Source organism: Topomyia yanbarensis, chromosome 3, assembly GCF_030247195.1.
Source record: "Topomyia yanbarensis strain Yona2022 chromosome 3, ASM3024719v1, whole genome shotgun sequence".
NCBI lineage: Eukaryota > Metazoa > Arthropoda > Insecta > Diptera > Culicidae > Topomyia > Topomyia yanbarensis.
The window spans coordinates 256,516,638-256,529,322 of NC_080672.1; the positions used below are offsets into that span (position 1 = coordinate 256,516,638).

General features: G+C 36.5%; 2 protein-coding genes across 3 annotated transcripts in view; one reads left to right on the forward strand and one right to left on the reverse strand.

Annotated features, from left to right (window-relative positions):
• The window catches only part of LOC131694290 (negative elongation factor E), a 315,399-nt gene extending 311,197 nt beyond the window's left edge, over nucleotides 1-4,202 (forward strand). For both annotated transcript variants that reach the window (XM_058982902.1, XM_058982900.1), the window contains exon 6: nucleotides 4,192-4,202. The gene's annotated coding sequence lies outside the window, so the exon portion shown is untranslated. The remainder of the gene's footprint in view (nucleotides 1-4,191) is intronic.
• LOC131694292 (ETS homologous factor) overlaps nucleotides 1-12,685 on the reverse strand; it is a 38,312-nt gene that overhangs the window by 4,738 nt on the left and 20,889 nt on the right. The gene's annotated exons all lie outside the window — the stretch shown is intronic.

The following is a 12,685-nucleotide window of genomic DNA, read 5'->3' on the forward strand; positions in this document are numbered from 1 at the left end:
GCTCATATGGACATGATCGAAAAGAAATATGAAGTCTTTTGCCTTCTGTTAAGTAGGAATTGGGCGTTACACCCAAGTCTACCGTATGGTCATTGATAGAACATAACTCATCATCATGTTTTACCGCCGACGCCAGCAAAAGAAACTTCACAAATCCTCGCCTAGAACGATCATGTGATCATTCTTTTCCACTTCTGCTAGCATCAAGCCGTGAGGTATGCAGGCAATCGACACCAAGCTATCGGTGCCGTGCCGATCCTATTGTGATTGAACTACTTGTTGATTTTTTCGTTCCGCACACACGGATGGCTGATAGCAATTAATGACACAGCTCAGCTAGCAGAAATTGAATTTTTATCTACTTTTTTACCAACTAGTTCATATGTTACTATGTTTTAATTGCCGCAAGGTTCTAGTGTATCGATTTTGTTGTCAATTTTCGGCAAATTTGAGACTAAGAGAAACGAAAGCAATGAAATTAAAAGACGGATAGGTATTCTAGAGCGAATCAGTTATAAACTTTGCCGGCGTCGGCGGTAAAACATGATGATGAGTTATGTTCTACCATAGACCATGTGGTAGACTTGGGTGAAACGCCCAACTCCTACTCTGCAGAAGGCAAAAAAATTCTGCACATTTCCTTTCGATCATGCCCATATGAGCCTGCCTAGTTCTAGTTTTCCGTTCTAAGTTTATAACTGATTCGCTCTAGAATACCTATCCGTCTTTCAATTTCATTGCTTTCGTTTCTCTTAGTCTCAAATTTGCCGAAAATAGCCAACAAAATCGATACAGACGAAACTAATTCTTAGAAATTCTCTCAGTGTAGCGAATCCAATTCGTTAGTTGAACAAGGCTGTGGCCCGCCGTTTGGGCTGTACTATTCAAGGATCATATAATTGCGATTGCTTCGAATATCAGAAAATATTTATTCATTGCTATTTCCTTGATCTAATACACAGTTTAGTGACCGCAAATAAAAGTCGCAAGGACAGAATATGCTTCGTAAAACCTGCTTCAAATGTATTAGAATATCAAAAACCGGATATAAACTTCAATTATAAAAATCGGGCAGGGACCCTCCTTTTGTAAGAAGAGTCGGATTAAAAAAATCAGTATAAAAATCGGAATTTTTGATTCTTTGAAACGTATTTTACGAATCATGTTCTGTCCTTGACTCTGTGTTTAAGATTGAATGAGGAAACGAAATTACAGCTTCATTTATTAATTACCACGCCGACAATAAAGTCCACTGGCGTCTCCAAGCAGATGACCCCGTTAGTACAATAGATGGGAAGGGGACATGAACAATTTTTTTGTTACTTGCAATCATTTTTAGGCCTTTATAAATGCAGTATTCTCCGTGCATGAATTTGAAAGAACAAATAATACTTTACCATATGTAATACCACTGACAATGAAAAGTAAGGTGTGATCATAATTATTAGTATTTTACAAATGTATGTCAAATAGTTCATGTATCCCCACGGGTGGGGACTAGAGTGACAAGAAAAAAAACCCCTATCAGGTAACCCTTGAGTCGACTCCTAGTCCTATTAGCAGTACTTGTACCAAATTTGAAGCAAATCGGACAAGTTTACCTACCGGACCAACGTGATTGAAGTTTGAATGGGATTTTTCGGCAATTTACTTGGAGAAAACCCACTAGCTAGTATTTTCGACGCTAGGTGGCACTGTATGCATCGTATTATCACTGTAAGTGAAAATTAGAAAAATAATTTAACTGTCTACAACTTGGTCGAACACTGCTAATCAATCCAGCGTCGTTAAAAGATATTATTAAACTTTTAACGAGTCGGTTTTGCATGGCGCTTAGCAGTGCATGGTTGTGCATCAGTACTCGATTCCCACGAACTATACAATTTTGTGAAATAATGGTAAGGTTTAGCTCAATAGTGTGCACATCCTATTTTGGACCGTTTAAAATTTGTTCAAAGCCGAAGAATTGAAAAATATAGGCAGCGATAAAGACTCAGAACAGCAAAATTAAATATTGAATTCCCTAAATATTTTTATAAATAACTATTTCGAGTTATATTTTCCACTTTTCCAAATCCCTAACGGGCACTATTGTGCACAAGATGGGCCAGATTTAATTAGAATCCTTTAATTTTTGCCAATTTAGAATCATTTTTGCTGGTTCAATTCCTTCCGTGGGCAATGAAATTTCGCCAATATTTTGCTCAGTATGCGTTGATTGTTTAACAGACGGTTGAAACTGTGTGTTAGTTTCGATTGCTGTTAATGAAGCAATCTCAGAAGCAGCTGAGCAAGGTTTTCTCTGAGTACCGTCCATTTATAGTACAGGCACGTTGTGATCTGGGCTTAATACATACAAAGCGTGGTCTGAGCTTTGATGGTAGTGACGTGACCAGGATCCGCGTAGAAAAGCTTGTTTGGTCCAACTTCAAGACGATGTCAATTCTAAATTCCTTGCATGATTGACCAAATGGATCAAGTACTATTTTCACATTCAGTAAATGTTTCACCTCATGAACAAATCAATTAGAGTTAATCACCACGTTATTGCTCCGAAGTAGGAGCTGTGGTTCTTTACTTACGCACAATATAGAAGTAATCAAACGGGGGTACAACTGGCGACAATTCTTTTGCTCTGAATAATTATGGCAACCATATTGGAGGGTGCTAAAGCAAATTAAACGAACAGTTCGATATAGCCAGGGTAATTTAAAAAACGTGTTTAATCCACCTAACAGTGTGATGAGACATTTCTTATAACTCTTATCACTCTTCGGATATTATATCGTTTGAGAGCATTTAGAACTTGATGCTTCGCGATGTTTTTGATAACACATACTACATGGGATAGTGGCAGGACTCAGAGAATCGCTCAAATCAGCATAGGACAACATCAGTGCTAGAAATCTCAAACCAAATCAATGGGAAAGCGAAAAAATGGCCCTTAAAATAGACATACCAACGAATTATTGTTAATGCTCTGTTAATAAAATATCTATATTGTGGTGGGAAAACTGAATTTTCCTAAAGGGGTTATATATTGTACTGAAACAAAAAAAAACATTTTTTTTTTTAATCGATTTGAAGTTTATATTTTACTCAAATTTCCAACGCGACTGAGAACTAAGAAATCAACGCTTTTTCTTGAAAAGGGCGATACTAGCAGTGATACCATTCAAAGAAAATCAACAGTGTATATTTCCAGACTTGGTTTTATTTTCTATTTAAGAACTATTGTATTTTTTTGCATCCTAGATTGCATGATTCAGTGATCGAAACCCAAAACTTTATAAAGTATTTGAAATTATTAAATTAAAATTAGTTTTTGCTATTGAAATTGACAAAATGATAGTATCGCCCCTTTGGCGATTGTTTACTTTTTCGGTCCCATCTATCAGCATTGAAGTATCGCCCTTACGTTTTTTTACAATAACTACCGTTTTACACCACCGATTTCGTCCGGCTTTTTTCAATAGAGATCATTGTTACTATTTACAGCTGGTATCAGTTTGATAATCCTAAAAAAATACGAAAATAACAGTTTCGCCTCTAAACTGCTAGCAAAAAAAGTATCGCCCTGTTTGTTTGCATGGAGCGTGGAGGGCGAAACTTTAAATAAACAAACAAAACTACAGTTTCGCCTGTTATACTTTTTGCTGTAGTTTAAGAAAGCAGTATCGTAGAATCCAAATTTTTAGGTTAATTTGTTGCGTTTCAAAGCCCTCATTCGCATGTAAGAAAAAAGCCCTATGTTTACATTTGTAAGTATCGCCCTTTTCACAAAAAAAGCGTTGAAATGAAATCGCAGCTCCTGATATCACGCTATCTCTGAAGTACATGCGTGCATAGTTTCAAATTTTACTTCGACATCGACTTTTTCTAAAGGTGACTTCCCAGTAGTATTCTTGATTTGAATTATTATCGCTAATCCTAATGCAAAAGAACAAATAAAAACCTCACGAAAACGAACCGTTTGGGAAAATCATCATCATTACTGGAATTTTCATTTTCACGAAACTTTTCGATAACCTTCCGTCACTTGCGTTAATGCACTGGGTGCACAGTAGGGTGACAGGAAAAAAATGGCCCCTATCGGCCCACCTCTGCGTCGATTCCTAGTCCCACCAGGAGTACTTGCACCAAATTTGAAGCAAATCGGACAAGTCTAACTACCGGACCAACGGGCCTGAAGTTTGTATGGGAATTTTCAATAATTTACATGGAGAAAACCCATCAGCACGCATTTTCGCCGCTAGGTGGCACTGTATGCATCGTATTATCACTGTAAGTGAAAATAAGAAGAATAATTGAATTGTCTACAACTTAGTCGAAGACTGCAAGTAAATCCGACTTTGTTAAAAGAAGTTATTAAACTTTTAACGAAGTGATGTCTGAGTCAGTTTTGCATGGGGCCTAATAGCGCATAGTTGTGTATCAGTACTCGATTCACACGAACTAAACATTTTTGTGAAATAATCGTTAGGTTTAGCTCAATGGTATGTTCAGAAGAATTATAGTAAATATTACGAGTCATGCTTTAATTAGAAAATTTTAGTTCCACCTGTTACCGCATAGAGGGCGCCAACACTAACTTTTCAACGGAGAGAGATAGAAATTTGGTGTCTTCTACAAAGTTATAGAACAGGCATTTTTCAGTATTTCTTCTGAACATCTTGATACTCTATCTCTCTTCTATGAAAAGTTAGTAGTGGCGCCCTCTATGCGGTCACAGATGGAACTAAAATTTTCTAACCAAAACATAACTCGTATTATTTACTATAATTCTTGTAAACATACTATTCGGCTAAATCTAACCATTATTTCACAAAAATATATAGTTCGCGGGACTCGAGTGCTGATACACAACCATGCACTGCTAGGCCCCATGCAAAACTGACTCAGACATCACTTCGTTAAAAGTTTAATAACTTCTTTTAACATAGCCGGATTTACTAGCAGTCTTCGACTAAGTTGTAGATAATTAAAATATCTTTCTTATTTTCACTTACAGTGATAATACGATGTATACAGTGTCCCCTAGCGGCGAAAATACGAGCTAGTGAGTTTTCTTCATGTAAATTGTTGAAAAATCCAATATAAACTTCAGGCACGTTGGTCCGGTAGTTAGACTTGTCCGATTTGCTTCAAATTTGGTACAAGTACTCCTGGTGGGACTAGGAATCGACTCAGGGGTGGGCCGGAGTTTTCAAAAATTCATCATTTTTCTGGGCAGTCTAGTGCACAGTGCTCTAAAAATCTAGCGAAATCGTCTTAGGGCACCAGCGGGTCTGTAAAGAATACTAAAAATTAATTTCTATTCCATAATTTTCAGTTCAGCAATTCGAGAGATCGTGCTCACCGCAAGCCATGAAAAATAGACTACGTTGTGAAGCGATGGTCACTATTTATTAAAAAATCACGGTTGAATAAAAAAAAAACTATTAAAAAAATTCAAATAGTTTATAATTTTCACAAACTTATTAGGAAAAATTGTTTAATAAGCTTTCGTAATATTGCGTAGGAAAAAAGCTGAAAATTTGAAAATAAATCTGAGGATTATGATTGATTACAGAACTCTGGAATTTTCTATTGGAATGTTTTCAGGCAGGAATTTGATATTGATGCTATTAGACAACTGTGAAATCAAGATCAATAGATCAGTTACATATCAGGACCCCATTCCGACAATTTATCAAAAGTCCTCATGATGTTTACAACACCAGGTTATCAATCTACGGATCAGATAATTGTTGTTGTAATATTGAATTAAATCAGTCAGCATCAATAAATTTTCAACTCCAATCCAATTTTTTTTTTTGGTGTGGTGGGGGGGGGGGCTGTATGATGTTAAACCCCAAAACCTTCTCTTGGCTACGCCGTTGCTTGGAGTTATTTATTTCGCTTTTCATTTTCCGAAAGGTTTCAGATCGATCCGATGGTCATAAGTTAGAAAAATTGCAGTCAGAAGGTTCGCACAAATGAACATTTTTTCACTGATAAGTTATCAAGTTCCTTCCAGACAACTTGGAAATGTTCGGTGATTATTTCTAGCGGTTGTAGATAGAAAAATGAAATACAAAATTCGATTTATCGAAATAATGTTTGGCTTATTTCAATGGATTATTACTATATTGAACAATAAATAGGCGACGAAGAGTAATCCACAAACAACAAGCCATAACTTTTAAAGTATTCAAAATAGATATTTGAAGTCTTTAGTAAAGTTATTCGCAAAAGTAATAGCTACAAATTTGCTGAAGGCATCATTTCGATATAATCACTTCCAAGAAAATTTGTGAAAATATCTCACTCATAGGGGGATTAATTAGCAAAAGCACAATACCAAAAGAAAGGGCATATTATCTCCATTAAATTCACTGCAGATACAATTGACCTAAAATAAGCCGTTTTGGCGTTAATAATAGATTACATGTTTTTGGTCATATTTCTGGCAATGGGAAATGATAGAAATCTTTCGTCCGCATTTAATGTTAAATATCTCTTTTGATAATAGTCCGATTTCAACAATCTATAGCTTGAAAGGTATTCGTTAAAGCTGTCTAAAAACATATAAATTGGTAAACTGTATTGTCAATTCCGGCAGATAATTTAAAAAAACTGCAAAAAACGCCATTTTTACGCATTCAAACATTCATATCTTAAAAACTAAACATCAGAATCAAAAACAAATTAATAGCGTTCATACTGTTTTTTAGTTCTTTCATTTAAAATTGGTTTGGATAAGATCGGTTCAGCCATTGCTGAGAAACACGAATGAGAATTTGTCCGTTACATACACACACACAGACACACACACACACACACACACACACACACACACAGACATTGTCCCAAATCGTCGAGCTGAGTCGATTGGTATATAAGACTCGGCCCTCCGGGCCTCGGAAAAAATCTTGAAAGTTTGAGCGAATTCTATACATTTCTTTTATAAGAAATGTAAAACAAAGAATATTAGCGATATTATTGATTAATGAACAAAAGATCAGTTGTCTTAAGATATGTCCTGGAATGAAACATATACGTACTTCAGGTAAGATCAAGTATGTGGTACCAATCCCAATGAGTACCATTGTACAGTGGGAAAAAAGTATCAAAAACGCGACTTTACTCAATAGCTTGATAGAAGGCTAAGTGTTGTAATCAATAATGAATACTTCTTATGTAAAAATGTCTGGGGAGTCGATTTCTGGTATTTAAAATGACCGTACAGTACGCTATCATGTCCGTTTTACCCCAATTCTCCTTTTCGTTTAAGTTTATTTTCAAAACTGAATATATAACTCGGAAGAAAGTTGAAAAGGGCTGACAAAAATTGATATTTCTTATGTAAAAAAGTCCAGAAAATCGATTGAAGACATTTAGAATCATCTCACGAAACGTATACACCCATTTTACCCCAATTCTCCGCAAAACTAAAGTTTGTAGTTAATCCTGGCTTTATATTTGGGTAAAAGGCTATATGCGGTTGATCAAAAGTGATGATTCTTATATATAAAAATCCGGGTTATCGTTTGAATATATTTAGACTGGTCGCCCGAAACGTATGTACCCGTTTTACCCCAATTCTTTCCATAACTCAAGTATAAAGTCAAACCAGGCTCTACATTTCAGAAAGAGGCTGAATGCGGTTGATCAAAAGTAGTATTACTTATGCAACACATTCTGGGAAATCGATTGAAGATAGATAGAATGGCCGCACGAAACATGTGTACCCATTTTACCCCAAATCTTCCCATATCTCAAGTGGAAAGTTAAACCTGACTGTGCTTCTCGAAAATAGGCTGAAGGTGGCTGATGAAAAGTAGTAATTCTTATATAGAAAAATTCGGGTAATCGGTTGAAGATAGTTGGAATGGCAGCACGAAACGTTTGTATCCGTTTTACCCCAATTATTTACATAATTCAAGCTTGGTGATACACCTTACTCAATATTTCAGAAAGAAGCAGAAAGCGGTTAATCAAAACTAATTTTTTTATGCCAAATAATCCAGGAAATCGATTGAAGATAGTTTAAATGACCGGACAAAACACGTGTATCCGTTTTACCCCAACTTCTTCCCATAGCTCAAGTGTGAGGTTAAACCTGACTGTGCTTCTCGAAAAGAGGCTGAAGGTGGCTGATGAAAAGTAGTAATTCTTATATAGAAAAATCCGGGGAATCGGTTGAAGATAATTGGAATGGCCGCACGAAACGTTTGTATCCGTTTTACCCCAATTATTCACATAATGTATGTGTGAAGTAATGTCTTACTCGTTATTTCCGAAACAGGCTGAAACCGGCTGATTAAAAGTAACTTTTTTATGTTAAATAGTCCAGGGAATTGATTGAAGATAGTTCGAATGACTGGACAAAATATGTGTACCCGTTTTACCCCAAATTTCTCCTATAGCTCACATGTGAAGTTAAACCTGGCTGTGCCTCTCGGGAAGAGACTGAATGCGGCTGATGAAAAGTAGTTATTCTTAGGTACAAAATTCCGGGGAATCGATTGAAGATAGCTAGTATGACCGCACGAAACGTGTATACCGTTTTACCCCAATTCTTCACGTAATGTATGTGTGAAGTTATACCTTACTCATCATTTCAAAAACAGGCTGAACGCGAATTTTTTGTTCATAAGAATTACTATTTTTCATCAGTTGCAGTCAGCCTCTTTCGGAGAGGTACAGCCAGGTTTAACTTCATATTTGAGTTATCAGAGGAACTTAGGGTAAAACGGATACACATGTTTCGTGCGGATATTCTAGCTACCTTCAATTGATTCCCTGAAGTATTTAACATAAAAAATTACATTCTATCAGCCGATTTCAGCCTGTTTCTGAAATGTCGGGTAAGTATAATCACACACAAGTGTAAGGGACAGAATTGGGGTAAAACGGGTCAACACGTTTCGTGCGGTCATTCCAAGTATCTTCAATCGATTCCCTGAGCTGATTTACACAAGAGAAACTACTTTGGTGAGCCGCTTACAGCCTCTTGCTGAAATAATGAGTAAGGTATAACTTCACACATACATTATGTGAAGAATTGGGGTAAAACAGGTATACACGTTTCGTACGGTCATTCTATTTTCATTCGATTTCCTGGAAATTTTTGCATAGGAATTACATGTACGTTTCATCAGCCGCATTCAGCTTCATTCGGAGAAGCAGAGCTAGGTTTAACCTCACACTTGAGCTATGGGAAGAATTGGGGTAAAACGGATATACACGTTTCGTGCGGTTATTCTAACTATCTCGAATCGATTTCCCGGAGTTTTGTACACAAGAATTACTATTTTTCATCAGCCGCCTTCAGCCTCTTTCCGAGAAGTACAGCCAGGTTTAACCTCACACTTGAGCTATGGGAAGAAGTTGGGGTAAAACGGATACACGTGTTTTGTCCAGTCATGCGAACTACCTTCAATCAATTTCCTGGATTATTAGGCATAAACAAATTAGTTTTGATTAACCGCTTTCTGCTTCTTTCTGAAATATTGAGTAAGGTGTATCACCAAGCTTGTATTATGTAAATAATTGGGGTAAAACGGATACAAACGTTTCGTGCGGCCATTCCAACTATCTTCCACCGATTGCCCGAATTTTTCTATATAAGAATTACTACTTTTCATCAGCCACCTTCAGCCTCTTTTCGAGAAGCACGGTCAGGTTTAACTTTCCACTTGAGATATGGGAAGATTTGGGGTAAAACGGGTACACATGTTTCGTGCGGCCATTCTAACTATCTTCAATCGATTTCCCAGAATTTTTTGCATTAGAAATACTACTTTTGATCAACCGCATTCAGCCTCTTTCTGAAATGTAGAGCCTGGTTTGACTTTATACTTGAGTTATGGGAAGAATTGGAGTAAAACGGGTACATACGTTTCGGGCGACCAGTCTAACTATATTCAAACGATAACCTGGATTTTTATACATAAGAATCATCACTTTTGATGAGCCGCATATAGCCTTTTACCGAAATATAAAGCCAGGATTAACTTCAAACTTTAGTTTTGCGGAGAATTGGGGTAAAATGGGTGTATACGTTTCGTGAGATAATTCTAAATGTCTTCAATCGATTTTCTGGACTTTTTCACATAAGAAATATCAATTTGTGTCAGCCGTTTCCAACTTTCTTTCGAGTTATATATTCAGTTTTGAAAATAAACTTAAACGAAAAGGAGAATTGGGGCAAAACGGGCATGGAAGCGTACCGTGCGGTCGTTGTAAATACTAGCAATCAATTTTTCAGCCCTTTTTACATAATAAAAACCTTACCTGGTAAACGACATCCAGCCTTTTCAAAAAAAGTCGCGTTTTGGGTCCATTTTTTCCCACTGTGCATTGTTTGTAAATAATATTACAACAATAGGTTTAGGCTAACCTTCACCGAATTCCCGTTACTTCTTAGAAAGTTGAGAATTTAAGATGGGAATATTAATGCAAAGATACATTGTTCCGAACCTGAATTTGTGCTGATTGTTGTTTAATTTTTTATTCGTGATTTTTCTGAAAATCTCGACTCCAGCATGAAAACTGATGTTACCTCATACATGCATGACACTTTCGTGGAACGACACTTATTTGCCTAACACAGTGAATTTTAGTGAATACCGCTTAAAGATTAAAGGCCTTAGATATCAAAACCAACGACACGACCAGCAACTACATGAAATTTTGTGAAGAAAAAGTGTTCGAGTAATTTCCGGCCAGTCACTCGCACATTGACTAACCCCTCGGTATTCATTAAAAGTTTATTTCTCGAGCAACACTGGTTTGTTTCCTTCGATACCATTGTACAAAAATAAACAAACAAATGAAAAAATTTGCAGAGGCTGTTCTTCGAAACGACTGAGCTGAATATTATTCGTACAATTTCTTATTGCGCTAGTTTTTTTTCCACTGCTAGTAATTCTATTGATGATCGCGATTTTTCATTACTGAGAGTGTCATTTCGCTGGTCGACTTCACTGAGTGCTACGTAGGATCCGGTATACAGTATTCAATTCCGGTATTTCTGGTGCGACGAGCAAGGCGAACCTGCAGCAGCATGATCGGTTGTGGTATCATAAACAAAACACGCCGACCGTTCATGAGATATCTTTTACTGGACCGTTACTTATCTGGTGCTGGTGATAATCGATCTGATAAAGTAGGGTGAGTGTATGATGGGAGAGATACACCGGTAAAGTTCTGATAACAGAATCTCTTTCAGAAGTCAAATGGGCGCGATAGAACGCTGAAACCATCTACCAAGGAGATCGAACATTGAAGCAATCGATTATTGAATTTATTTTGTCAAATATGAAACTGAGACAATCTATACGCGAACGGCGGTCTTAGCGGAATGAACATACTTTAGTTTTTTACCATTTAATTCCACTATGTGTTGAACAAAAACATAGTGGAATTAAATGGTAGAAAAACATATGTAAAGTATGAAACTGAGAGATATGTGCACATAATTTTGAATTTTATTTGGATTTGGAATCAATTCTACTGAGATTCTAACATATCCAGTGGTCACTGTAAAAAGTCACATTACAATATCGTGCACATGACGGTGTTGAAGTACTACGTTGGTAATCCTGACGAGCATGCGTATGATAGAGAAAATCCTAGGCACGAGATATGCATCAAAAGTCGGTGATTCCGCTGAGTATCCTGATGAAATGGATGATGAATAAACAACCAAAATTTGTTCAAATTCATATCGCACCGAAGAATTCGGTAACATTAAGAAAATTAATGCTCTCCAATTTTTTTTGTATTACAAATAACTTATCTATTCCTACTATTCACAACGAAGTCGATTAACTTTCCACATGGACATCGAACTGGAAAAGTTCCATCCCGTATCAGTCACCAGCGAGAAACCGACCATTGAGAGAAAAAATATCCAAAAAGTATCTTAAACGTGCGAAGAAAATATAGTACTATAATATGATCAAATGGCTAACGTGTACGTAAAACTTAACGAAGCAGATCTGGGGTTAATAGAATAATAATTGGGTGGAGAGTTAACGCTGGAAAATGTATTTCAGTTTTCATCGTTTGTTGAATTGTAAAAATCAATGAGAGTTGACCAATGAAGGTTTTGTACAGTGAACCTAGATATCACATAGTATTCCAACTCAATATTAGAGATCTAATCAGGAAATGAAATCAAATATTTGTAGATAAAAATAAACAAATTGCAGCATCAGAGATTTTTCTCCCACAAACTACCGATAATTGAATTATTAAAAATCAGGAAATGGTAATATTGATCGCATCGGAACCCTTGGTGACACTTGAAATGAATATATTTCATCAAATTATTTTGTGGACGGTTCCTGATACTATTTCAGGTATTGCTTGTCACCAAAAAGTACCACAAACTGCATCAGCTTTAATCCGGATAGAACCGTAGATGGCAATTTTTTCACAGCGCTCACGATGGCATTGCCCAATACAATCTAATAAATACACATAATGGTTAATCAATGGAACATTACAATTAAAAAAACTTACACGAGCTCCGCCACACTATCATATCATCCAAGATCAGCTGTTCAACCCAAGCAACATTTGCAACATGTGATGGCCGCGCTTTGTTGCATAACCATAAACTTTTGCTGGTGCGCTTTTTCAGTTGCTAAATCAGTTGAATAATAGTTTATGTAGGTTTCTTTTCAACAAG